The sequence below is a fragment of the Tenrec ecaudatus genome, chromosome 1 (assembly GCF_050624435.1).
Source record: "Tenrec ecaudatus isolate mTenEca1 chromosome 1, mTenEca1.hap1, whole genome shotgun sequence".
NCBI lineage: Eukaryota > Metazoa > Chordata > Mammalia > Afrosoricida > Tenrecidae > Tenrec > Tenrec ecaudatus.
In genome coordinates, this window is record NC_134530.1 from 135,851,921 (window position 1) to 135,877,913 (window position 25,993).

Consider the following 25,993-nt stretch of genomic DNA (forward strand, 5'->3'; position numbering starts at 1 on the left):
AAGTTCTTCAATCTCGTCTAGTTGGGGGGGGGGGCATGCATTACATGAAAGCTTTGCCCAATGGAGCTTTTTTTCATTTGGGGGTGGTTGGGTTCCCCTCATACATATCATGAAATATGAATCTATCATAGTTCTGATATGCTACCACAGAGATGGACCTTGAAAACTGCATGCTGACTAAAGTAAGCGAGTCACTAAGGACAACTATTGCATAACACGTCTTACATGAAATTGCCACAATTGGAAAATATATAGACAACTGAAGTGAATTTGTGTTAACAGAAAATATTAGCAAAAGATTAGCAAGACTAACAATTGCTTAGGGAGATTGATCTTCTTTGAAAGGTGACTCAAGTAATTTAAAATGGAAGTAGAACTGCCTGGCAACCACTACTTACTATTTTGATCGGGACCTCAGTTGATGCAAACAGAGAAAATGTGACAAAATGTGGAACATAACTCATATTTTTAAAAAGTTCAGAGTTATTGGACCAGAGACCTCCCTGATACTATTTCCCTGAGATAAACCTTAAAGCATGAACTAAAATGTTCTCTTAAGGTCACCTTTGTGCAAAAGAACAGATGTGTACAAAATAAATAAAGGAAGTCAACCCTGAGTATTCTGCTCCAATAGGAGCTCTGGTGAGGCAGTTGTTATCCATTGGGCTGCTAACCACAAGGTCGGCTGTTTGAATCCACCAACTGCTTCATGAGAGAGAGGTGAGATTTCTATGCTGGAAAAAGAGTGACAGTCTCAGAAACCCACAGGGGCAGTTCTACTCTGGCCTATAGGGTTGTTATGGGTCAGAATTTACTTAAAGGAAGTGAGTTTGGTTTGGAGTTTTGATATTCTTCTCCAATTAAAGAAAAATACAAGCACACATTTAAGTAAGACCACAAGGTCAATAATTACTCTAAAGCAAAGATGAGAAGATAAGAAAGCCGGGACACTAGAGCTCTGAAAATGGAACGAGCAAAGTGCAATAAAGGAGAATGTTGGCACGGTGTGAGCAAAGATTTTACTGTCATTTAATAATTTGTATAGAAGTTGTCACATGGAAACCAAATTCTGTGCCAATGTTCACAATAATATAATAAAATATTATTAGAAACCAAAACCAAATAATACTATGGATCCGAGGATTCTAATTCTCAATGGATCATGAGGATGGCACAGGACTGGGCAGTGTTATTTTCTATTGTACAAGGAGTTGCTGAGATTCTGGGTCCAAGTCAGAGCTAACAACAATACCATGAGTGATATACTCAACTATATGCTGAGTATACCTGTAGTATAGGAGAAAATGCATGAGCAAACTAAACGTAAATCAAATTTTACAATATCGGGTGGGTTATTGAGCTCTGAAAAGATGAAATATGCAATACGTTAATCTGACTACATCTTCAACGTCCCTTTTTCATATAATTTAGCATAGTCACAATTTCTGAAAGGTGTAGAACATTTTGGAGGGACCGCTATTCTACCTGCTACACACAGTTAAACATGCTAAGTAGACTAATACCTATATCTTATATTATGGTTGTATAGTTGGACTCACTCAATAATTAACCATTTGGGGCGTATTAATTAAGTCACATCAACAATGTTTCAGAAGCCCTGTTGCCATAAGGTTACATGTTCTGCTGCTAACCGCAAGGTCAGCAGCCTGAAACGACCAGTCACTCCACTGGAGAAAGATAGGATTTCTAGTCTCCAAAAGAGTTCGCGTGTTAGAAACTCCAAGCAGCAGCTCTACCCTGCCCTGTTGGGTAGTTAAGGGTCACAATCAACTTGGTGGGGAGTTTGGCTTTTTTGTTTATTAACAATGCTGAAATGTCAATATAAAGACTATAAAATTGAGTGTGTAGTGCATTCAACTAAATAAACAAGTAACATATTTACTGCTTAATTTCAAAAAGAGGAAACCATGTTTACTGATACTAGATAGACTCATAGTTAATGGAATTACATATGAAGTATTTTTAGTTTGTTATCAAATGTCAACTACCTAAATTTTTCATAAAACCTTGCAAAATCTTATCATTAAGCAGCACAAATAGAACTTTAATTTATCTTTTAGAATTTCCTTTTGATGAATTAATTATCACACAATATTTTTTATATTTGAAAGTTTATTATTTTAGACCACCTAATAATAAATATTTAAATCATTATTATAAGGTCTACTGACCCAACATCTTTCTGTACCGCTCTATTTCTCTGTTTCTCTTTACTGCAAAATCCTTAAAATAATTTTTTGAATTTTCTTTCTCCAAATCTTCCCCCCACCACTTGTCTGTCAGTTTGTCCTACTGTGGGGGTTTGTGTATTTCTGTGATGCTGGAACATATGTCACTGCTTTTTCAAATACCAGCATTGCATTGGGTAGTTCTGTGTACAGACCTCTTTAAAATGGTATGAATGCGTTACTTTGAGGACTAAGCTACCCTTGAGCTAACGCATCGAAATTTCTATCCCCTCTATGAATGTGAGAGCTGGGCATTGAGTAAAGGAACCAAAGAGGAATCAATGCATCTGAATTATAGTCTGCGAAGAATATTGACAATACTATGGACTGCCAAAGGAACAAACAAATCTGTCTTGGAAGAAATACAGCCATACTGCTCCTGATGGAGCAAGGATGGCAAGACTTAGTCTCTGATACTTTGAGTAGGTTGTCAGAAGATACCCTGGAGAAAGACATCAGGCTTTGTAAAGAAGAGGGGTAGTTAAAAAGAAGAAGGCTCTTGACAAGATGGGCTGATGCAGTGGCTGCTAAAACAGGATCAAACCTAAGAACAATTGTGAGGGGGGCACGGGACCAGGTTGGGTCACGTTTTGCTGGGGATACGGTCGCTGAGTCGGCGCTGACTGGATGGCACCTAACAGCACCAACAATTCTCCTCCTATTCTTTTAAGCCCCTCCACTTGTACCTTGCTCATATTTCTGCAGAAAGTGATTGGGTCAAAACCTATCAATGATAACATACAAAGCCCAACCCTCTTGCTTTTTCTGAGATCGCAGTCCTTCTCAGCCCTGCTTTGCTTTCTCGTACTCAGCTTCCTCAGAGCTCTGGATGAATTGATTTAGGGATTAGTCATCATATTTTCTCTTCTGAATGTCCTCCACTCATATTTAGATAACATTTGTCCAGTTTTCAGAGTTAAATATTATCTCTATGCTGTTTATTCCTAAGTTATTACTTCTAATGTGGTTTATTTCTAGATCTCATATTTCATTTACTTATTCTTTCAGTAAGCATGATGACTACAACTGAATTCATACGGGCATCAAATTGCGTGGCAGCAAGTCAATTTCAACTCCGTGATGCTACATAAGAGAGGAGAACCCGCCCAGGGCTACTGAGGCTGAGGTTTCCACAGGAGCAAATCATTAGGTCTTTTTATCAAGGCGGTGCTGGTAAGTTTGGAAGCCAGCATTTTAGTTGGCTGGGAGCTCTTTCTTCCCTCTACATATTCTGTCCTGACCTCGTTGTAGTCGCTCTCCTCTCAAAAATAAAACAAACACAAACAAACCACACTCCTTTAGTCCTCGTCCTCTCAACAAGTGCCAACTCCATTCTTGCAAATATTCAGACCCAAAACATAGTAAGCTTTTATCTTACTTATTACACTGTACATCCACTTCATCAGTCAATTCTGCTGCCTCGACCTTCACATAGCTCCTGAATCTGATTACTTTTTACTGCCTTATTACTATCATTTATTTTTACCAATATTATTTAAATGCTTTCCTAATCTATTGGTGCATTTGCCTTCCTGCAGTGTATTCTCCACAACACAAAAGACAGAGTAGCCGATTAAAAATTCTAAGTAAAGTAATTTAATTCTATATAACCATGTAAATCGTCATCAGGTCATTCAGAGTAAAATCGCAGTTTCATATAGTGGCTCTGTATTTATACCTTCCCGTTAGCTTCATAGCCCAACTCATGACTTTGACTCTACTTATGTCTTGTCTCACTGGCCTTCCTGCTGTGCTAACACACAGTTTTTCCCACGGTCTCCCCTCTGTTGCTATATTCCTCCCCTAGATAGCCTAACCTAGATATTGATCACTCCCTAGAATTTTTATAAACCATTTCTCAAATGTCACTTTCAAAGTAAGGTATTTCTTGATTATTTAACTTATTTAAAATGACTATTGAGTGCAATTGAAATGGCATGATAACCCTTTTAACCCAGAATTGACTATTTTCTTATAAATTTGTCTCTCTTCTCTCTATACAAAGTAAACTTCATGAAGGTAGAGATTTTTTATCTGTTTTATATATCCACTTTCAAGAATACAATGAAGCCTTTCAATGTAGGGTAAACAGATGACTACAGTCCAAACCTAGGGGCAGTGAATTCATTGGCTTCATAACATTTCTTGAAATGATCACATTTTGAGTGAAAGTAATATCGGGGCTTAAGTGAATGAGAATAATATAATTGTACAAAAGTTGTTCCTAATCATGGATCCAATATTCTAAGCATTGGTCTTTAGTCAGTTAGAGCTCATAGAAAAATACCGAACTTATGTATATAAAAGTTATTCCACCTTTTTCCACCTGAGGGCTGAAGTGTGAAAAGGAAACTGATTAAATGGGGAAAATTATATACTCATTAATTAAATAGAGTAGTTCTCTCTATTATTGCCACGTTGGGAGGCTATAATTCTATGCTGGAAAGGAAGAGCTTTATATTAAAATAAAATGCATTGCTGAGCAAATTTTCTTCAGAAGAGAAATCAGTTTTTTTAATATTACTTCCATGTTCTTTTCTTTAGACCAACCTGAAAAATTATAGTTAATATCATTGATCATATTGAAATTTTGTGATATTAACAGATTATACATAGGCAATTAACCTAGCAACATATGGTTTAATAGATATTTTATTTTATATGTGACAGATTTTAATAACATGACATTTCTTAAAGCCAGCACATGAAAATGGGTTTGTTGCTCTTTGCAGCTACTAAAAATATATGGCGATACTTTGAACATATAGCTGATTTGCTACTTACTATTACAATTGTCATTTCATTATAGATTCTCTGGATATAACTGGAATACATTGTTTTGTTTTATTTGAATATTTAAAAATCACTAATGTCTTTGTCTTGATGTCTCCACAATTCAGTAAAGTATTGAAAGCATAAGTGGAGAGTGCAGGGAGGAAGGGAAAAGAAAGAACGCATAAATGGAAGCATCTGTGTTCCGTCTCAGTACCTCAGCCTTCAGCTGCCAAAAGTTCATTGACTCCTGCCTGGAGACCAGTACGAAGACTGCACTAAGATGAGGTGAGGAACAGCCCACGTTCGGTGAAATGAATTGTGCTCTCGCCCTAAAGCTGTGTTCAAGTCCTGGCCCATGAACCTGGGACTGCGTTCCCGTTTCTAATGCGGAGCTTTGAAGAGTTCAGCAGTTAAACATGAGGGCAGGTATGGAGTAAGGTGAATTCTCATTCCATATGGCCGGTGTTCTTCTAAAAGAGAAGAGCCATGGAGACAGGGAAGGATGCACTGTGGTACCTCAGCTGCAGGCCAACCACAGCATAATGTTACTAGAAGTTAGAACATAGACAAAGGATGCATTTTCTCTTAGAAGGAATGCATACAGTCAGCAATGTGATTCCGACTCAGTCCCCAGAGCTGCAGGAATAACTTTCTTGCTTTCATAAGCCATCTAGATTGTGGGAGCGGGTTGTCCTAAGATAAACTCTGGAAAGGGAATTTCCAGACTTCCGAATAACAGAGTGCATTTGTGGGACAGTCTGAACCGTATTCCCTTGTTCGAGTAGTTCAGGCCAGCATGCTCCGTGGTTCAAGCAAGGCCAGGGGTAAGGAACTGACAGCTCAGCCAAAGGAGCTGATCAACCGGATGGTCTGACCTTCATCTAAGATAAAGCAGACACGTTCTCTCCAGCTCTCTGGGAGTAAGCTGAAGCACAGCATTCTGCAACTTATCAGTCATACTTCCTGTGTCTGGACCAAGGTCAAACTGGCAAAAGCATTATGTGACAAGTACTGTATACAAACCTGCCTCCCCTGGAGACCTGGGCCTTGGCGTCTGGCCTCTTGGTGCCCTATGTTTCAATTTTGTCTCTTGTCTTCATCTCTGCTCTATCTTTCTCAATTTCCACCATGCCCCTCTTGTCCTAGCCTAATTGCGAGGTGGCTCTCACACTAGATTATGAAGTGTTGTTACAGCAGTCTTAGGAACACAATACATCAAGTTTCAGTATTCAAAAATCCATGTTTCTAAATACTTTTGGTGCACACACAAATTATACACATGGAATAAGATCACAACAAAACTGGTTGCATTATTTAATAGCAATTTCATTTACATAAAACATTCTTATCACTCATGTCTAAGTTAGATAAATTATAATCTAATTAACCTACTTATTCAATCTTAAAAAAATCTAAAGCAAACTAAACTAAAAAAATAAACTTAATTTAGAAGAAATTTGTCCTGGGGAACTGATCACTACATAATTACTCTCTGCTTTTAATACATATTTTTCATGTCTTATCGCTTTGACTTCTTAAAAGCAATTTTAAATGAATTTAATGAGAGAAATCACTCACCTGGAAAAATAATAAAGAATGTAATATATTGAGAATGCTAAAAGCATTTAAAAATGTTGTTTACTTTACAACAACATTCTAGCAGTTGCTGAGAAACGTCCCGGGGTTCCAGAGACCTCGCTAACATTGTAGCACTAGAGAGAACGTGGACTTCCCACATTGCTACTTACAGCTTTACCCTGGCCCACCCTTACAGGTGTGCGCTTTGCGAGCTTCTTAATCTCTCTCTGTGGTTCATTTATTCACCTAGGATTCTAGCAGTCATCTGTGCTTCATATAGTTATTATTAAGATTAAATGAGTTTACAGAAGTAAAATATTAGCTCCCAATAAGTGCTGGCTCTTACTTTATTATGTATAAAGACGGGAGTCAACGTGATGTTCACCTGGTAATGTGAACATGGTGAATTAGGATCTGGCTTTTATTCAACTCTTGCAAAGATCCAAACTTCTTACTTGGATTATCACAGCTAGTATGTGCAGGTATCAGATAATTATGTTATTAAATAATAAAATAATATCATTAATAATATACTTTTTATTGTAAAAATTGAAGAGCAGGATAGTGTTAATATCAAGAGTAATCTCTCCCTGACTCTAGATAAGTGTAACAACTTATAGATTAGTGTAACAGAACCAGGGAGACAAATGGATTGAAATGACCTCAGGACTACTTGAGCCAAATCTAACTCTGACAAGTCTATTCTGACTTATAGAATGCCTATAAGACAGAATAGCATTCCGATAGTGAGATTCCTACATGCAAATGAATGCAGTATCAGAATTGGATGAAGACATATGTAGACGATCCAACTTTGCTTAAATCAAGGAGGATTTGGGCACTTGTAAATGAAATGCAAAGACTGCAACTTTCAGTATGGATTGCAACTCCTTGTAAAAATGAGCAACCCACGAACATCATGACACATGGAGAAAAGATTGAAGTCGTCAAGGATTCCTTCGACTTCAAGATATCGCCAATGCTCATGGAAATAGCAGTCTCAAAAACAAGAGGCATCTTCTTGGGCGAATCTGCAGCAAAAGACCTCTTTAGAGTGTTTAAGAGCCATGACGTCACTCTGAAGACTAAGGTGCACCCTAGATCTACGCCATTGTATTTTTAATTGACTCATATGCATGTTAAAGCTGCATAACACATAAGACTACAGAAGAATTGTATTTGAAGGATGGTGTTAGCAAAGAATATTGAAAGTGCCATGAACTTCCCCCCCAAAAAAATCTGTCTTGGGAGAAGTTGCTTCTTAGAAGCAAAGATGGCAAGACTATGTCTCGTGTACATTGGATGTATTATCAAAAGAGACTAATCCTTGAAAAGGCACATTCTACTAGCAGAGGGTCGGTGAGAGAGAAGAGCCTCAGTAAACTGGATCGTCACAGTGGCTGCAACAATGAATTGTGAGGGTGGCGCCAGATGGGGCAGTCTTTCAAACTGTTGCTGATTTGAGTCAGGATCCACTCAATGGCACCTAACGACTTAGGGGATGTTCCCACCGTCCCCCCCAATTGTATTGCTTACGGGGATATTTTTCAATTTAGCAATATCATGTGTCTATGAATATGTAGACTATTCTTTTAAATATTGACTTGTGAGAACAGTAATTTGTGAAACAAAATGTGAATAATAGCTAATATTTATTTAGGGTTTATAATAAGTGTTTAAAGCATTTTATGTTCAATAATTCATTCAGTCTTCATAGCAACCCTATAAAGGTAATATTTCCCAACCAACAGATGATAATACTATTGTTTAGAACTTAAGTGGTTCAAACTTGTAAAAATGGTCAAGTTGATATTATCTAGCATCCTGTATACAAGATCCCACAGCTTAACCATGAACCTCAGTGGAGTTATGAGTTTGTCCAGACCTTTTCTGAGTGGCAGGCAAGTTTACATACCAGACAATGCTCTACTTCTTAGGCATATTTCTGTAGACTAACTGACCTAGCCTGATTACCCATGGATGCTAATTTTAAAATTTACACAAGGATTTATTTCTTCCCATGTGACTATCCTTTTACTTCTGAATATTTGCTTCTGAATGAATTTTAAGAAGATTTGATAGAATTTATAAAAGTTTTAAGATTCTCCTGTGCCCAGGTGTTTAAAAATCTGCGTATTTATAACCTCAATCTAATTACTTACTTTTCGCTTGCATTTTTAAACCAAATTCAGCATGGGTTTTTCTTCAAAATTTTAATACTATGTAATCTGGAAATAACAATGTCTGAAATATATTCTTAGATCCAACTAGCAAATAGAGTCATTAAAATATTGGTACAATTGGTTTGAAGTTTCAAGTAGTTAACAAAGCTTAGGGGGGCATGCTATTTAAACCATCTGTGGCATTTATATAATCTGTTTTCAATTTGAGAGGATTACAAATGAAGGGGTGGAATCTAGCCTGTCAATGATTGTATAGCCAATGACACCTCTGTGTGAGTATGGCCTTTCCCTAAGAATTCTGGGAATTCTGTAGTTCCTCTTTGTTGGTGGGAGACACTTTCTCTCTGTCAGCTCACTCCCTGAGAGATGCTCCATAACCTGGGAACTGAAGCTGCCACTTGGAGACCCATACAAGCACTGAGATGTTTCTGTATCCACTGAATCCATAAGACTTTGCACCAACTGACTTGTGATCTTCCTGCATTCTTCACCATTGCATGGATTTTGTGTGTCTGAAGAGCACTTTTTAGATTGGTACTGGACATATGGGCTAGTATTGGACTTATAGACTTCATCTGGACTGGGCTGGGATGTTTTCCTCAGTATTCAACTGCTCTTGTATATAAAGCTCTTTCTCATACACATGAGTGTCCATAAAATTGTTTCTCCAGTCTACGCTGACTAACGTAACCAACCAAAAAATAAAATGTGTACTAGGGGGTACTTCACCTCCTCCCCCAAAATAGAAAAAAGTTCTGCTGGGTGGGCAGAACTTCTGTGGTATGGCATTTTCCTGCTAGGCGAGCATTGATCAGCTCCCTCTGAGTTAACACACCCAGGTTCTCAAAAGACTGTGTGACAGTGTGTGGCAAAAAAAAAAAGACTTGGCAAATAGGAGTTGATTTTCCCACCACAGCAATGCACCTGCTCAGTTTTCCACAAAAAATAGCATGCATCTCTTACCCCACTCACCTTACTCACTTGACCTCCCTCTGGGCAACTTCTGTTTGTTTCACAGAACAAGAAAGGGCATGAAAGGACAGGGAGTTGATGATGTAAATGAGATAAGAAATCAAGGGAGGAGCTTGTTTGCAGAGTCATCCAAACACATGAGTTTGAAAAATGTTTCCCAGAATGAAATCACAGATTTGACCATTGTGTCACGTATAATGGAGAGTAATTTGAAGGTGATAAGGTTGTTTTTTTAAAATATATTTAATTAAATAACTTGGAGAAAATCCAGTATTTTGAGGAAGCCTCTCACATATGTGTAAGATACATAGACACACATATACGTATGGCAACAACTCCAAGACCCGCATTTCAAACAGACTAGCTCCTCCTCCTCTGAAGAGAACGCTGTCCGCTCTTTCAAAGACTGGCAGCATCTAAAACACGACAGGACATTTCAAATCTATGTAGAGAGTCGTTGTTTTGGTTTGTAACTGTGCAAAGTATGAAAAGGAAAACTGAGTCAATAGTCCAAAAAATAAAATATTCTAAACTATCTTGGCTAAATTACCTGGGTCTTCTCTATTTATAATCCTTTAGGTAGTTTCTTTGATTTTCAAATTCATTTTATTGACAGAAATAAAGCACTTGGGCAGCCAAAATGACAGTATCTATCCAATGTAGGTTTGAATTCTGTTACTTGGTGGCTACACTCTAAAATATCATTATCTTTTTAAACGTTCAGGTACATTCTTTTAAATAGACAATTTATTTCTCTATAATTATGTTCTGCCTTAAAATCAAAGCAATATTATATATTTTCCAAAATATATGTTGAGTTTGATTTATTTAGAACAAAAATTATTACATGATCATTTCAATCTTATCATAATCTACCTGTGAGTCCTGTCTGGGTATTTTACCAAGTACAGTGTTAGTTGTGTATTTTTGTGTTAGTCCGGGTAGACTAGAGGAACAAACCCATGGATATACATATGTGTATAAGAAAGAGATTTATATACCAGAGCAAGTGAACATTGAGAAAACATCCCAGCTCAGTGCAGATCAAATCCATAAGTCCTATATTAGCCCATATTTCTGATATCTATCTATAAAGTCCTCTTGAGATTCACAAAACACATGCAATGACGTCAAATGCAGAAGTTTAAGTGCCAGTGGGTAGAAAGTCTTTGGATCCATTGTCATTGGAAACATCTCAGCGCTGGCAGGGGTCTCTCTGTGGCTTCTCTGCCTCCCAAGGTCTGGTTGCATACATGTGGCTTATCTTCTGCAATGTCTCCCAGGGAGTAGCAGAGAGAGAGAGAGAGAGAGAGAGAGAGAGAGAGAGAGAGAGAGAGAGAGTTGTCTTCCACCTCCAAAGGAGGAAGTACTAGATTTCCCAGAAATCTCAGGAGAAGGCCATGCCCACAGAAGTCTCATTGGCTATCTCCCGATTGACATCCTAGACTCCACCCCTACACTCTTAATCCTTAAATTGATACCACATCAGGTGACTACCACAATTGTTCATAAATAAAATTCATTTAAATTAACTAGCAAACCTTACTAGAACAGACCTTCAAACATCTACTAGTAACATCACATGAGAATGTTTTATTTTTATAACTAACTTTAAAAAATAGCCAGCCACGTTAAATATAAGCATCATAAAACACAAATTCATCATGTAAATTTATTATCAAAATACTTATTCTGAAATCTTTCCTATAGTGTGTTGATTATCTTAGTAGCTTTTTCAAAAACAAGCAAAAGGCCTGCTATAAAAAACAGAAACAAAAAGATTTCAAAACTCTAGAAAAAAATTGTTCTAGCCTCTTTCTTGAGCTAAGAAATCAAGTAACATTTGTTTTAATATTCAGTCAGTAAAAGAAGTAATGAAGGGAGAGTGACCTGAAATTGATACAAATCTAAGTCATCTTATATCTGTTCAAAAGATTCATGAGCGTTAACTGCATTTGAATCAGAGCCCTTTGTGTGATACAATACTGTATGTCTCTATTAAGTTCATGGTTTGCTTTTCTCGTTCGTTCTCATTTGTCTTCTGAAAATTCTCTGTGACCCTGTCATTTATAGCAAGTCAAGTATCAAGTCAAGTAATGCATTTCCATTTATAACCTTCCCAGTTAAATTCCCAGTTAAATACATTTTTTGATGTTTCCTTCTGCTCCTAAACTGATTTTCAATAGTGTTTTAGTTCACACACTTGTGCATATTAATTACTCTACCATGGCTTTGTAAAGGTAATATCTCCAGTCAGGTCAAATACTCTCCAAGTTTTGGGTCAAGTGTTTCAAAGTCAACAAATATTTGTTTAGTTTCTGGAAGAGATTGAACAATCAGGAAAGAATCTGGGAATTCAGAGATGAACAAGTACTCAAGAAGTTCAAAGTAAATTCTTTTTTTTTTCTTTTCTTTTTAAATTTTTTTTTCAAAGTAAATTCTTATATTGCAATGCAAGAAACACCGTAATAGAGATGTCCAGAGATAATTGTTGTAATGCATGAAAATGAATAAACATCTTGATACAGAAAAGAGGTTAAGAGATGTGAAATCGAATATTAAACATTCAAGTTACATTTAAAAGAACGGATACATTATGAGTAGCTCTATGGGGTGAAAATGGAACCATGACTGCCTAGAAAGGATCATATTATAGTAAATAAGTATGTAGCAAAGGGAATAGGATTCTATTTGATAGGTAGGAGGTAGTCATATTTGTCTGTTTTCCCTTAAGTATTTGTACTGACTTTGTAGGAAATTGAGAGGCGTTGAGACATAAGTTGTTTAGAATGACATGCAACTGTTTGGAAGCCTTAGCATATTTCCCACCCATTTTATGAATTCCAACATTGCATAGTATATCGAATTTAGTTCTATCATAGCACCCCTTACAGAGATTATATGTTTGTGTTCTATCTCTGAAAATTATTATCTACTGCTAAAATTTCAGTCTCTGGCATTTGGATTAGCCTATGAAGAATGTTTCATAAGTATGTAGTGAATAAATCAATAGCTTTTTCAGGATAATCACCCTGATGCACATGGTAAAATACAGAGATGCAAGATGAGATAGTGGATATATAGATATAGCTATAGATATAGATATATATGTTCAAAAGATTCATGAAAGTTAACTGTTGATACAAGAAAAGCTGAAAAGCCTGGATTTGATCTGGAATGAGGGAAGGGAAGAAGGTGGACTGCAGAGAAAGGTTGGATATATAACATAAAGGTTGGATATATATATCACAAGGTTGGATATATAACACACCTCTCTGAGAGATACAAAAATAGAAATGTGGATGAATGGAGACAACAGATGGTATAAGATACGAAATAACAATAATATATACTTGATCAAGGATTCATGAGGGGGGCAGAGTAGGGGAGGGAGGAGAAAAAAGAGGAGCTGGTACCAAGGGCTCAAGCAGAAAGAAAATGTTTTGGAAATGATGATGGCAATATATGTACAAGTATGCTTCATACAATTGTGATAATATCTGTAAGAGCCCCCAATAAAGTGGTTAATAAAAGATAATAATTTTATTTGGAAACCCTGCCCCACTTACTCTACAGCTTTGGTCATGCCCCATCACATTATCTTTTGTTCCTCAGCCTCAAATCACTTTTAAAAGGAACATGATTTGAATCTTTAAGGCTGGAAACACTGCCATTTCAACATGGTATAAACTGGAGTGCAGGATTATTTGTAAAGAGGTAAAGAGATGGAAGCACCCCTTCCAAAGTGTGTAGATCTAGATGAAGGCCATGTCAGAAAACAACTTCACATTTTGATAGCTTTGTTTAATAAAGCTTTTTATGTTTTTGCAATAATACTTTTTGACTAATCCTTGTGCATTATAGTAAATATGCTATCCAAATATTATTGTGAATAATAAATAGTTCAATTATTGAAGTCTTAGTTTAGTGTAATTAAAATAGCCTATTTAAAAGATTAGATATGTTAGCTTGAGTAAGCCATATACTCAACCTCATTGGATTATTTAATCATAAACCTTTCTTGACACCTAAGATACAATAACAGAGATTCTATCTAGTCTAAAATTAATAAAGTAGTGAATACCACAGACATAATCTTGTTGATAGTATCTAATTGTTAATCCCTTATCTGGGACAGTGTCGCTGCCCAAACTCTTTCTAGTCAGGCAGTCTTTGTCTTCAGATAGCCCTTTGTTAGTTGAAAGGCACAAGGCAGTCTAGCATAGCAGGCAGAGTCCAATATTCAAAAAGAATTTCCTAGCAAAACTCTCAATCCCATCATCAATCCATCTGGTGACTTTGGACAAGTAATCACAGATTAATGCTTTGTTGTAGTTGTTACCAAAAAACTCACTGCCGTTGAATAGATTCCAACTCACAGTGACACTCTAGAATGGGATAGAGGTGCTGCTGGAGGTTTCTGAGACACCAGAAAGCCTCATCTGTCTCCTACAGTGTGGGTTGTGGTTTAGAACTGCTCTCCTTGCAGCTAGCGGCTGCATGCATAATAGGTAGGCCACACATTTAGGCATCATAATATTGATTCCATCTCATGATGGATCCTTATGTGCTGATGAGCACTGCCCCATAGGGTTTTCAAGGCTGTGATATTTCAGAAGCAGATGGCCAGACTTGTTATCTGAGATGCCTCTAGGTAGATTCAAACCATCAACTTTTTGACTAATAGTAGAATGCATTACTATCAGTGCCAATGAATTCAGACAAGTGTTGATAAGTCTAATTTTAATGGTTTATCAAATTCAAATGGGGTACAATACATAAAGCCCCTAGTAGAAGAACTGTAACATTGGAAGTGCTGAACTCACCCCTGGTCACCTTTCTTTCATTGTTTGTTCCAAGTAGAGGGCTAGGGTGACCACTTATGAAGGTTTATGGATTTATAAATCTATAAAAATGGAATCTAAAACTAACTTTGTGCATGCAACATATAGTAGAACATTGTCTTCAAATAAAAATAATAACTAGGCAATGCTTTTTAACATTTGGTTGTAAGAAGATTTCTATTTTAATGTATTTTTCATTAAGTGCTTCAAGGAAAGCCCTTTAATGACAGCATTGCCATCTAAAAAGCAGGGCAGTTTCAGAGTCTTGAAAAAGAATCCTATCACTGTGGACTCTTGCTGCACCTGCTGCAGCATCACTGACGATTGAAGGGTGTTTGGGAGTCACGCTTCGTCTGAAATCTGTTCAAAGTTCTTTAGCCAGTTTCAAAGGAAGAGTGAATTTCTTCCTTTTCATTTTTACATATAACCACTTTCATTTTTACAAAATTAGATCAAAGAGACTGAAAATGGCAGTCCTCCAAAACCCTATGCTATAAAGGCCTACTGGGAAATGGAGGGAAAAGAAGTAAAAACTGCCTGAAATAGTTTGATATAAAATAGTGGCTTTTTTTCCTCCTCCATAAGGTGATTCTGACTTGTCTTTCAAATGATTTTGAATGAAGCAGAAAGGATTCAGGATCCTATTAATCCAGAATTGAGTTCTTCAACTTCTTTGAAAAATAATCCATTCACGCATTTCTCAGCAACAGGGAGGAAGATCTTTCATGTCTCTGGAATTTTTCTTGAGTAAGAAATGCCTGATAAGGCCAGGCATCTTTTCTTAAGATTTGTAGAATAATGGGCATGCTGTAGAAGGGTAGTCAGGTTAAAACCAGATGCTGCACAGGAATTATATTTTCCCATGAATCTAAAAGGGCTATTTAGTTTTTATAAAGCCAAATGTATGATTCCCAAGCCTTTATTTTAAATTCAAGGTAACTCAGAGAGCCAACTTTATTCAAAAGAAATATATTGAGTAAGCACTCTGATCTTGCGATTGTGCTAACTATTAGTGATTGTATAGTACAATCATTTGGAATTAATAATATAGACAAAGCTTTAAAAATATGAATGTAGAACAAGTGGAACAGGAGGAAAGTAAAAGGAAATAAAGGAAAGAACTAGGAGGCAAAAGACATTTATAGAGGTATAAACATAGGCATGTCTCTATGTAAACATGCCTATGTTTATATGTAAGTATATTCATATATGAAGATAAGGATATGTGTCTATGTACATATCTTTATATATTAAGTAATAAGTTGGGCCTCTACTCAAGTTCTCCCTCAATGCAAGAACACTTTGTTCCAACAACCTGGCATTCTGAAGACAAAATGGGTGAAGAAAGCAGAAGGTGCCTCACTACTAGAAGATACGGAGTCTGGGGTCTTAAAGACCTGAAGATAAACAAGCCACCATCGAGGAGATATGCAACAAAGCCCACATGGTAGAAGCACACAAATCTGTGTGATTATGAGGTGTCCAAGGGCTCTGGTATCAGGAAAGAAAGGCCCAAAACAAGCAACTATTTCTATGCAAACAAGTGGGTTGGAATGGAGACCCAAAGCCTATCTGTAGACAAATGGAGATCCCCTCACAAAATGGTCAAAAGGAATTGACTAGCCAGCCTAGGTGCAGTGTAGCATAGAAGAAACACACAACATTCCTCTTGTTCTTTAATGCTTCCTCCTGCCCGCCCCCCCCCCACTGTCACCACCCCAGTCCTGCCTTTCAGTCTGGCTAGACCCGAGCATGTACACTGGTACATGTAAGAGCCCTCGACCTACAGAATCCAGGCCAGATAAACCCCTGAGAACAGTAATGGGAGTAGCAATACCATGTGGATGGAGTGAAGGTAGGGGTCAAAGGGGGAGAAAGGGAAAACCGATAGCAATGATAGGCATATAACGCCCCCCCCACCACCACCCCTGGGATGAACATGGGTAAAGGAAGACAGCAGACAGTGTAATATATGAAAATAAAAATAATTTATAACTATCAGGGTTTCACAAGGGTGGGAGGGTGTGAAAAAGAGGAGCTGATATCAAGGGCTCAAGTCGAAAAAAACTTTGAAAATGATAATGGCAACATATGTAAAAATGTGCTTGATACAATTGATGTATGGATTGTTATAAGAGCTGTAAAGATCCCCAATAAAATGATTTATTTTTTTTAAAAAGTGTGACCTCAAGCCAGACTGATGATAATGGATGTTTTCTAGAGAGTGATAGAGGAAGGTTGTTTTTTTGTTTTTTAATTAAATTCTCAAAATGTGTTAGAGAATATAGTCTTAGTAATATGGGAAAAAGGAATCAAAATTGTACGGTAACAAAAGAGGAGAGTGAGATGTGAAGAAGGTATAGATCCCTTTAGGACAGGTACTATTTTCTTTTGTCCACTATTTTTCACCGTGTTTGCTCACAGGAGACATTTAATGAACACTTCTCGATTGGATGAATGGAAATATTAACGACACTGCCACCACCAATTTAGAAGCTGCCTTTTGAAACTGCATACAGTCTTTGCTCATCCGGGACCATTTGCATTGCAAAACAACAAGAATGCAGATTTGACCACTGCCGTGGGAAATAAACATCTTCGAAATACGTACAGGTGCAAGCTTGTAGAAATAAAATCACTCAACACAGGAAATAGAGCCATTCAGGAAAACAAAAGTCAGGTTCATTCTAGGGGCTACAATGGCTCCATTTGCAGAATTGCTGAGATTTATTGTGTACGACTCAATGCACATTCAATCTGGCAAGATCTACAGAGTGAAAGAAACATGTCCTGAGTACGCTCCTCAGAGGTTCGTCAAGAGAAAGACTTGGTAGCGTATCAACAGAGCCCAAGAGTGCCGAATCCTCCGCTGTCCTCTCGTGGTGAGCACGCTGTGCCAGTCTACCTCGCTGAGGGTCTCTCTCTTTTGGTGACCTTCCACTTCACCAAGCAGGATGCCATTTTCCAGGTACGGATCGCTCCCAATAATATATCCGAAGTCTCACCACCCTCTCTTTCAAGGTCCACCCTCACATTGCAAGACGACTTCTGTAGAGATTACAGCCTAGGAAACCCAAAGTGGCAGTTCGCTTCGGACAGATAGGGTCACTATGAGTTGGATTGACAATCACGCCTTGGCACACAGCACAAAGTCCTATCTACTTGTATCTTCCTTCTCGGGCATCATGTTTTACTGGAAAAGCTATGCTGTATCATTTTGCAAAGGACGTGCTTCATTTTCCTGAAGTTAATACATACCTGGGTACTGTCTCACCTAGAGAACTGCAGAAAATGCACTAAGTCTTGGAATTCCATAGCCATTTCTACCATGTCCTTCTGGCTCAGTGATGTAACAGCTAGACAAGTGTTTAAAAAATGTTTAGGCATGTCTGTGCCAAACACAGAAGAAACAACCACTGCATCTTGAAGGTACATTATGTGCTGGTCATTTTGTGGTTTAATTCTTCTAAACAACTCTGCAAACTGGATCTTATACCCATTTTAGAGAACAAAACCGAGGCTTGCAGATATTAGAATCACTCGTACATGGATAGTACACAAATGGCTGACCTGAGATGAAATGATGGTCGGTCTGAAATGGCCCTTGCTTGCCTTTATATTGTTCTTGTCTTGTTTCATTTTGCATTTTTCACTGTCACTCATCAGCCTTATGACTTTATTTCTAGAAGCCCCTTCTTTCATAAAGAACAAGCAAGCTCTGAGACGTCCCACAGAAATGAAGCTGCATTCCTGAAATGCGCGACCTTGGACCGCACTCAAGCTGTTCCATGCCTTCTAGCTGTGATACATGGGCCCAACTCATTAGTGATGGATTTCCAACAGCAGCAACTGCGCAGGTAAAGCGTCTTAACTAAGCAGATACTCAATCATTCTGGCACCGTGAAATGTCTTAAGCACTCCCAGTGTAATCATCTTTTTTCTTCTTTGCTACATCTGGATGGGTAAAATTAGGAAGAATTAGAATAATCCAAAATCCTATCAAAGATGCAGGCTGAGTACACAGGCATGTTGGGAACCCACTGCTGTGTCCCACTAAACTTTCTGGGGTCCAGCTTATTCATTAATAAAAGTGCACCTGGAAGTAGGGGACCGAGTGGCATCTGGCCTTAGTCATTTAAATGCAGACGGGTAGGTGGGTTCAGCTCTCTGTAGGCTTACTCCTCTTTTCTCTCCTCTTTCTGCCAGCCCCATGCTTCCCTCTACCCCCCGGGCCCCAGGAGTTTGGCACTTTGCCACACAGTCCGCTCCTGAGACAGCATAATGAAAGTTAATGGACCTCTAATTCAGGTAATCCACATGAATTAAAAATAACTTAGGAAATCATTTAAAGCTCTATAAAATCACATTTAAAATACTATGTGTATTGGGGTCATAATGTATAGTTCAAACTTTGTTCCGCACAGAATGAATTTGAAAGAACCAAATGCTGTCAGAAAGAGAAGACTGCTTCTTTTTCCTCGTGTTTTGTAAAATAAATAAGGTCAATGATGTTGTCCTGCTTGATTCATCCATGATGTCTTCAGATGCCATTTAAAGGTTGCTTACAAATGATAGGGGAAAATCCTCCAGAAGATAATACATTTGTGAAAGATTATTTATATAATTTCTCTTAATTACATGACTCTATGGGACAAAACAATACAGATGAGGGTGAGGACAAGAAAGGTTCCAGGTGTGCAGAAACTTTAAATCACATGATGAATGTAGGTGTATAGAAGGAACCTTGAATTTGATGCAAAAGAGGCGTAGTAATCATATTGCTGAAAACTGTCTAAGCTTTTCCTTTGCCACAGATAGAGCTAATGCTAAACCTAGAAAGAAAAATAGAATTTCTGTAGAAAGCTAAATTTCTCAATCCCATAAATATTTATAAAAGCTGTTATTGTGAAGTCAAATACACAGATTAGAGGGTTGCAGTCCTGTCTTCAAAGTCGCTACCATCTAGTGAAGGAACGAGGCAAGCAGGCCTGCCCACAGTGCACGGAGAAATAGTGATAATGCAAAGCATAAAATGTTCTCTGTGAACTTGCCACAGGAAGACTGCATCATGTTGGATGTCTGATAGGATGATAAAAAAAATAGGTGACATTGATTGATGAGTCAATCTTGGCTTTGCTACCTCCAGAGACCTAGACAAATTGTTTAGCCCTTTAGCTATACAGTTCTCCCACCCTCATTTTTTCCCCCTAAAAATGGTTCCATTGAGTCCATCACAAAGTATTATGGACAAGAGTTTCTCACTACTATCTCAAGATTGGAAGGTGGAGTTTACTCACCTGTCCATTGACATACATGAATGTAAGTCCACTCAATGGCAAATGTTTTTATGTTCAGACTTTGTTTGTTTGTTTGTTTGTTTACTGAGAGTTCACTTCATGGTATAGCTTCTTCCCCCTCTGTGGAGTACTTGGACTCCACTTCCCTGGCCTGGAAGTGGAGATTGTTGGAATCGAGGGGCACAGTGGCTCGGTTACGCTTCTTGAGGTGCCAAGAGACTTATTTAGCATTCTGGTCCATCATCTTCTGCGCCTGGCCACAGCGACGGTGCAAGCGCTCCACAGCCAGCTGAGCATCGTGTCCAGAGGCTCATCATCTGAGACCTACTCCATTTTGGCCAACACCCAGCCATCCATCTTCCCATTCCAGTCCCCCATGATGTAAGAGCGCTGAGGCCAGGAGAGGCTGTGGGGGGAGCAGACCTTCATCTGGTAGTTCTCCGGGAGGCATGGCTGGTCATCAGGTCTTGCAGAGGTTCATGACCAAAGCAGAGGGGCATGAATCACTGGCCCTGGGGCCGGACAGTGGAAGAGGCAGCACGTGCTGGGCTGGCCAGGTTGTGTTCCTTTGAGCTTGGCCAGGTATTGTTTTTGTCTTCAACCATTTCTGGTGAAAATGAAGTCTATGTATTTGTACCTTACTACTAAGCATTTCAAATTCTCTAGCAAACGTGATTATGTTGCATGGTAGAGTACTCTAGAGGAGCCCTGGTGGTGTAGTGGTTATGAGTTGAGCTGCGATCTGCAAAGTAAGCAGTTCAAACCACCAGCCACACTGTGAGAGAAAGCTAGGGCTTTCTATCCCCTTTAATAGTCTCAGAAGCTCACAGGGCCGATTCTACTCTGCCCTATAGGGTTGCTATAAGTGAGCATCAACTCAATCAATGGCAGTGAGTTTGGTGTTTTGGGGGTGGTACTGTAAGGGTGTGGAGGTTACATAATCTCTTGTCAAGTTGAGAGAAGGGGTGGAGTCTGGTGTGTCAACCAAGTCATAGCCAATAATGCCTCTGTGTGGCCATGGCCTTCTCCTGAGGATTCTTGGGTCTCCTGTCTTCCTCCCTGGAAGTCGGACACACATTCTCTCTGCTTCACATTCCTCTTGGCAAACCAGATGGAGCTATGCTAATGACAGCCAGATCCTTGGAGCTGGAGGAGCCACACAGAAAGCCACACCAGTGCTGAGATGCTTCCACCACCTCTGGATCTACAAGACTTTCCACTCACTGGCCTGTGATATTCTGGCATTGAGCATCATTGCAAGTGTTTCCTAAGTCTGGACAGGAATTTATAGACTGGTATCAGACATATGGGCTAATGTCAGACTTATGGACTTGATCTGGACTGGATATTTTCTTTATATACAATTACTCTTTGGTATAACGTTCTCTCTTACACATATATGAGTGTCTCTGGATTTGTTTGTCTAGTCAACCCAGACTAATAGAGAGGGGTAGTGAAAAAGAGGAAGGTTCTCAGTGAGATGGTTTAACTCCGTGGCTGCAACAGTGGGCTCAGGAATACAAACAATTGTGAAGGTGGTGCAGACCAGATACTGCTTTGTTCTGTTGTGTGTAACAGTGCAATGTGTCCCAACGAACTTTGCGGCATCTAATAACAAACAACAAGGTGTTCTTACATACATGCATCAGGTAAAGAAAGAAGGAGCTTTTTTATTTCCCTTATTACAAACACTCTCGTGTACTTTCCTCTCCCTCTACCCACCCCTGCACTGTCTCAAAAAAAAACTAGAGATACTTTCAACTGCCATTTAGAGGCAGCTCCTAGTCTTCTGTGAGAGCTCTAGAGGAATGACTAGAATTGATCTTACAGTAAGCATCCCTTCCTGAGAGCCTTGCTCCCTATCCCCGCCCTTCCCTTTGTTGAGGCAATAATGGTTCGGGATTCCTGCATTTGCAATCACAAGCAGAATACATAATGGAGTCCAAGTCAGTGTTCACAGAGAAAGCGAGAGAAAGGTTCCCAAAGCCATATTGAGCATCTGCTCGGTTCTTACTGGCGAGATCTAAGGCTACACAAGCTCCGCCAGCCTCATAGAAATTTTGAGTTGTGCCCCTAATATAGCATGTGGGGACTTCCTCAACAGTTACTGCTAATGAGAACCAGCAATCCACTGGGGTTACCTGAGTTCAGCTCTTCTCAGAAGAGCAAGCACAGAATAATTCGGCATCTCTGCTGGCAGCCAGATAAACAGAATCAAAATATTTCAGGCAATTTATCCTTGTTAAAAAGTAACAGAGCATCCAAACATCTACCTGGGGACAAGCTTATCTTCTTGTTTTCACATGGTCAATTAAAGATGACCTACCATAACAAAATAGTACTTTTCCACAGGACATAGATTTATTAAAATATTTAGGGATCTCATGGAAAACTTGGCATAATTCTAGACTCTTTTTCTTATGGTGAGTATGAAAAGTACAGATTTAATATTTCCCTTGCTATAAAGTGTCCCAAAACAAAAATAAATAGATTTTTAATTTGGGGGTGAAAATATTAAGCTCTATATAGATGGGTTGCCAAACTTCACTGTGCATAGGAATACCTTAGAATCATATTTAAATGGAAGGTAAGTGAACCCACCCTCAGCCGGTCTCATTGAGAAGACTGCTGTAAATCCAAGAATATACATTTCAATGTAGACTGTGGAGTCACAAAAATCAAAAGGATTCAATGCCCAGTTTTGCCACCTATTCACTACATGTCTTTTGGCAAAACTTTTAGTCTCTAATAACCTCAATTTCTTAAAGTCATTGCTATTGAATTGGTCCCAAGTCATAGCAAGACTGTCAGGCAGAGTTAGGACTGCCCCTGTGGACTCCAGGACTTCCAAGACATTAAAAGATTCACTTTGCTCCCATGGAGAGCTCATGGTGCTGTCAAGCTGCTGATCTTGAGGTTAACAGCCTTATGCATAACCTACAAGGACCCCAGGGCTACCCTAAAGGTAGAACATTAACCCTTAATCCTGCAACATTATTTGTCAAAATAACAGAAGCAGCAAATGTTTACTGTGCTCTAGTCAAGTTGTGAGAGCCTTACAGTGATGTCTGCTTTATCTTCTCACATCCTCAGTGCCCTCCTCTCGCTGCGAGGGGATAAGGCACCACACTGGGCTCACTGCCATCACGTCAGTTCTGACTCAACAGCATGAAACTGCCAGGCAGGGTTTCCAAAGCTATAGATTTATATAGAAACAGACTGACATGTGAAAGCTGCATCAACTTTTATGTTAGTAGCCAAATGCTTTAATCAGGTGTTAATTAGTATTTCTAAAGTCATATGACTAGTACATAGTAAGCTGAGAATAAAACCTAGATTGACTCTGAAATTGAAACATGTCTTTACTCTCTTATTTGCCTTAATTTAAAAGGTGGATCTAACTAGTGCAGATTCATTGTAAATATAAATATAATAAAAATGGTATCTAGTTCTAAAGTTTTATGATCAAAATCTCATGGATTTCAGAAATTACAATTTAAAATATTTAAATCTTTTATTCTGGTGACTCTGTTTGCTTGACAAATTATCTTAAAACTTGATTACTTAATTTGTGAAGGAGGGAGGGTTGAGGAGGAATGGAAAGCTCAGTAGAAAGAAAACATTTTGAGAATGATATGACAAAAATGTACAAATGTGCTTGACACAATGGATGGATGTATGGACTGTAATAAGAGTTGTCAAAGATCCCAATAATTTTTTTAAAATAATGATTTAAAACAACCATCATTATGCATTATCTTTCATGATTGCTGCAAGTCAAGATATGAGACCAGGCAGAGGGGGGAGGGATTATTTTTGTTCCAGGATGTCTGGAACCTGAGCTGGAAGCTTTGTAGATTGAGGAATGGAGTCATCTGGAAGTTCTGTCACTCCTGTGGTGGTTGATATGTACTTTGGCAGTGAGGCTAGCTGGTCCTGGTGGAACACCTGTCGGGGGTCTCTCCATGTGGCTGTAGCTATCTTAAGACACAGCTACCAGACTCTAGGAACAGGTGACCTAAGAGAGAAAGATCGCCTTGGTCTCTTGGTCAAGACAGCTGTAACTGTCAGCTTCTGGATCATTGTTCTTATTGGCCTAGCACTGAGATGAGCGAGTGAGAGAGCAGGGTCACCTGAGACCTACACTGAAAGGGAATCAGTGTTGCTTTTGTAAAGAAGCACATGAGAAGAATGAGTGCTCAAAGACAGGGAGGGAACATGCAATAGTATGAATGAGGAGCTGAGAAAGCACGTGTCAGCGCAGAGAGGGTAGAGGACTATAGGAATGGGAATGACCAGCGGGGGCATGGTAAGATTTTTACTATATCCACTATTAATGACCTTCTGGTTAAAATGATGATAGGAAGAAAACCTATAGTCAGAAAAAAAATCCTGAAAATTGGAGGCTAGGATTGGCATGAAATTTGTAGCCTATTGCAATATGTGGATAAACTCTTTGTGGCAGATCTCCTGTCAATTGGCAAAGAGGTGGAGTCTAGCCTGTCAATCAGGTCATAGCCAATGAGGCCTTTGCATGGGCATGACCTTTTCCTAAGGTTTCTGGGAACTCCTGTTTTACTCCCTGGAGGCAAGACATAGTCTCTCCCTGAGAGACATTCCTGTTAACAAGCCACCTGGAGCTATTCTGATGGACCCACAACCCTGCAGCTAGAGGAACTGCCAGGAGACCCACGCCAGTGCTGAGATGCTTCTACTACCACTGGACCCACAAGACTTTCCACCCACTGGCCTAGGATCTTCCTGCATTTATCATCATTTAATGTGTTGTGTGAGTCTGAACAGGAATTCATTGACTGGTATTGGATCTATGGGCTAATATTGGACTTACGGACTTGGTCTGGAGTGAGCTGGAATGTTTTCTTAATGTACAATTACTCTTTGATATAAAGCTAGTCCTTATACATATATGAGGGTCTATGAATTGGTTTTTCTAGTCAACCTGGACTAGCACACTCCTCAATGCTAATGCTACCAAAGAGTTCTCTCCTCAAAGTTCAATAACAGCATTGAATTTCTGACTGGAATGGAATTTTGAGTGTCATTCAATAAACTACAATGTAGCGAAACTGAAGTTAAATGTTTAGGCATTTTAATAAATCAAAGGCAGTAAAAACTTCTGCTTTAAATGTATAGAGGCCGTATGTCAGAAAATGCATAGAACCTCAGAAACCACAAAAACCTGGCAATAGTAGAAGCGTATCAAATTTTAATCCCTATTTGGGGAGTATTGGTTTAGCTCTTCAATTTAGTCACTCAAGTAGCTGACCAAGACTTTTGAATGGATGTCCGCATGCCATCAAACGCATAGAATGCTTCGACAAAAGCACATGAAAGCCCCAACCTGCCCTCCACTCAGAGTATGTTAACGGAAGACATTAGGGACCATGAAAGCACCTGCTCAGACTCTAGGACCTTGGAGTCATCTCCCTGCCTAAGAACTTGGCCTATTTCAAAGAACGAGCCCTGTGTCTCAGGGCAGTGGGGACTGCTGGGATAATTACAAAGGAAGTGAATTCGTTTCACCTGCTACCTATAACTATGATGTTTACTTGGCGTGTTGTGCTGATGGCATGCTATCAGACTATGATGAAGAGTATGTTTGTGTTTTATCTCCAAGGAACTATCCAACTGCTGGAGAGCACACACCTAACACTTGGACCTCATTCTGAACGACCTGCGCACGGCCCCGCCCCAGCAGCAAGAATTCAATGCCAGGGACCAGCCTTGACAGCAGCAGCCGCCGACGCTCAGAGCAACCTAGAGTGAGGCAGCAAACTCGTTCCCTGGCTGCAGGGTTGATTGCTGATCAGCATGGCCAGCCTCAGAGGTATCTGCAGGCACCTGCCAGTGAGCACCAGACTAGCGTGGCAGCTTACATGCACTCAGGTCAAGATCTAGCTCCAAACCCGGTGGTACATGTGCAGAAGCAAGAAGCCAAGACAAGTCTCTGGACCTGGTAGCACATTCCCCTCAGGAGAGGTCTTCCTTTCCACGGCCACACATGCATAACGTGACATTTTGCTTGCAACAGTGAACACACTTTGACAAAGCAGTCATGTTTGATTGGGTGTGTG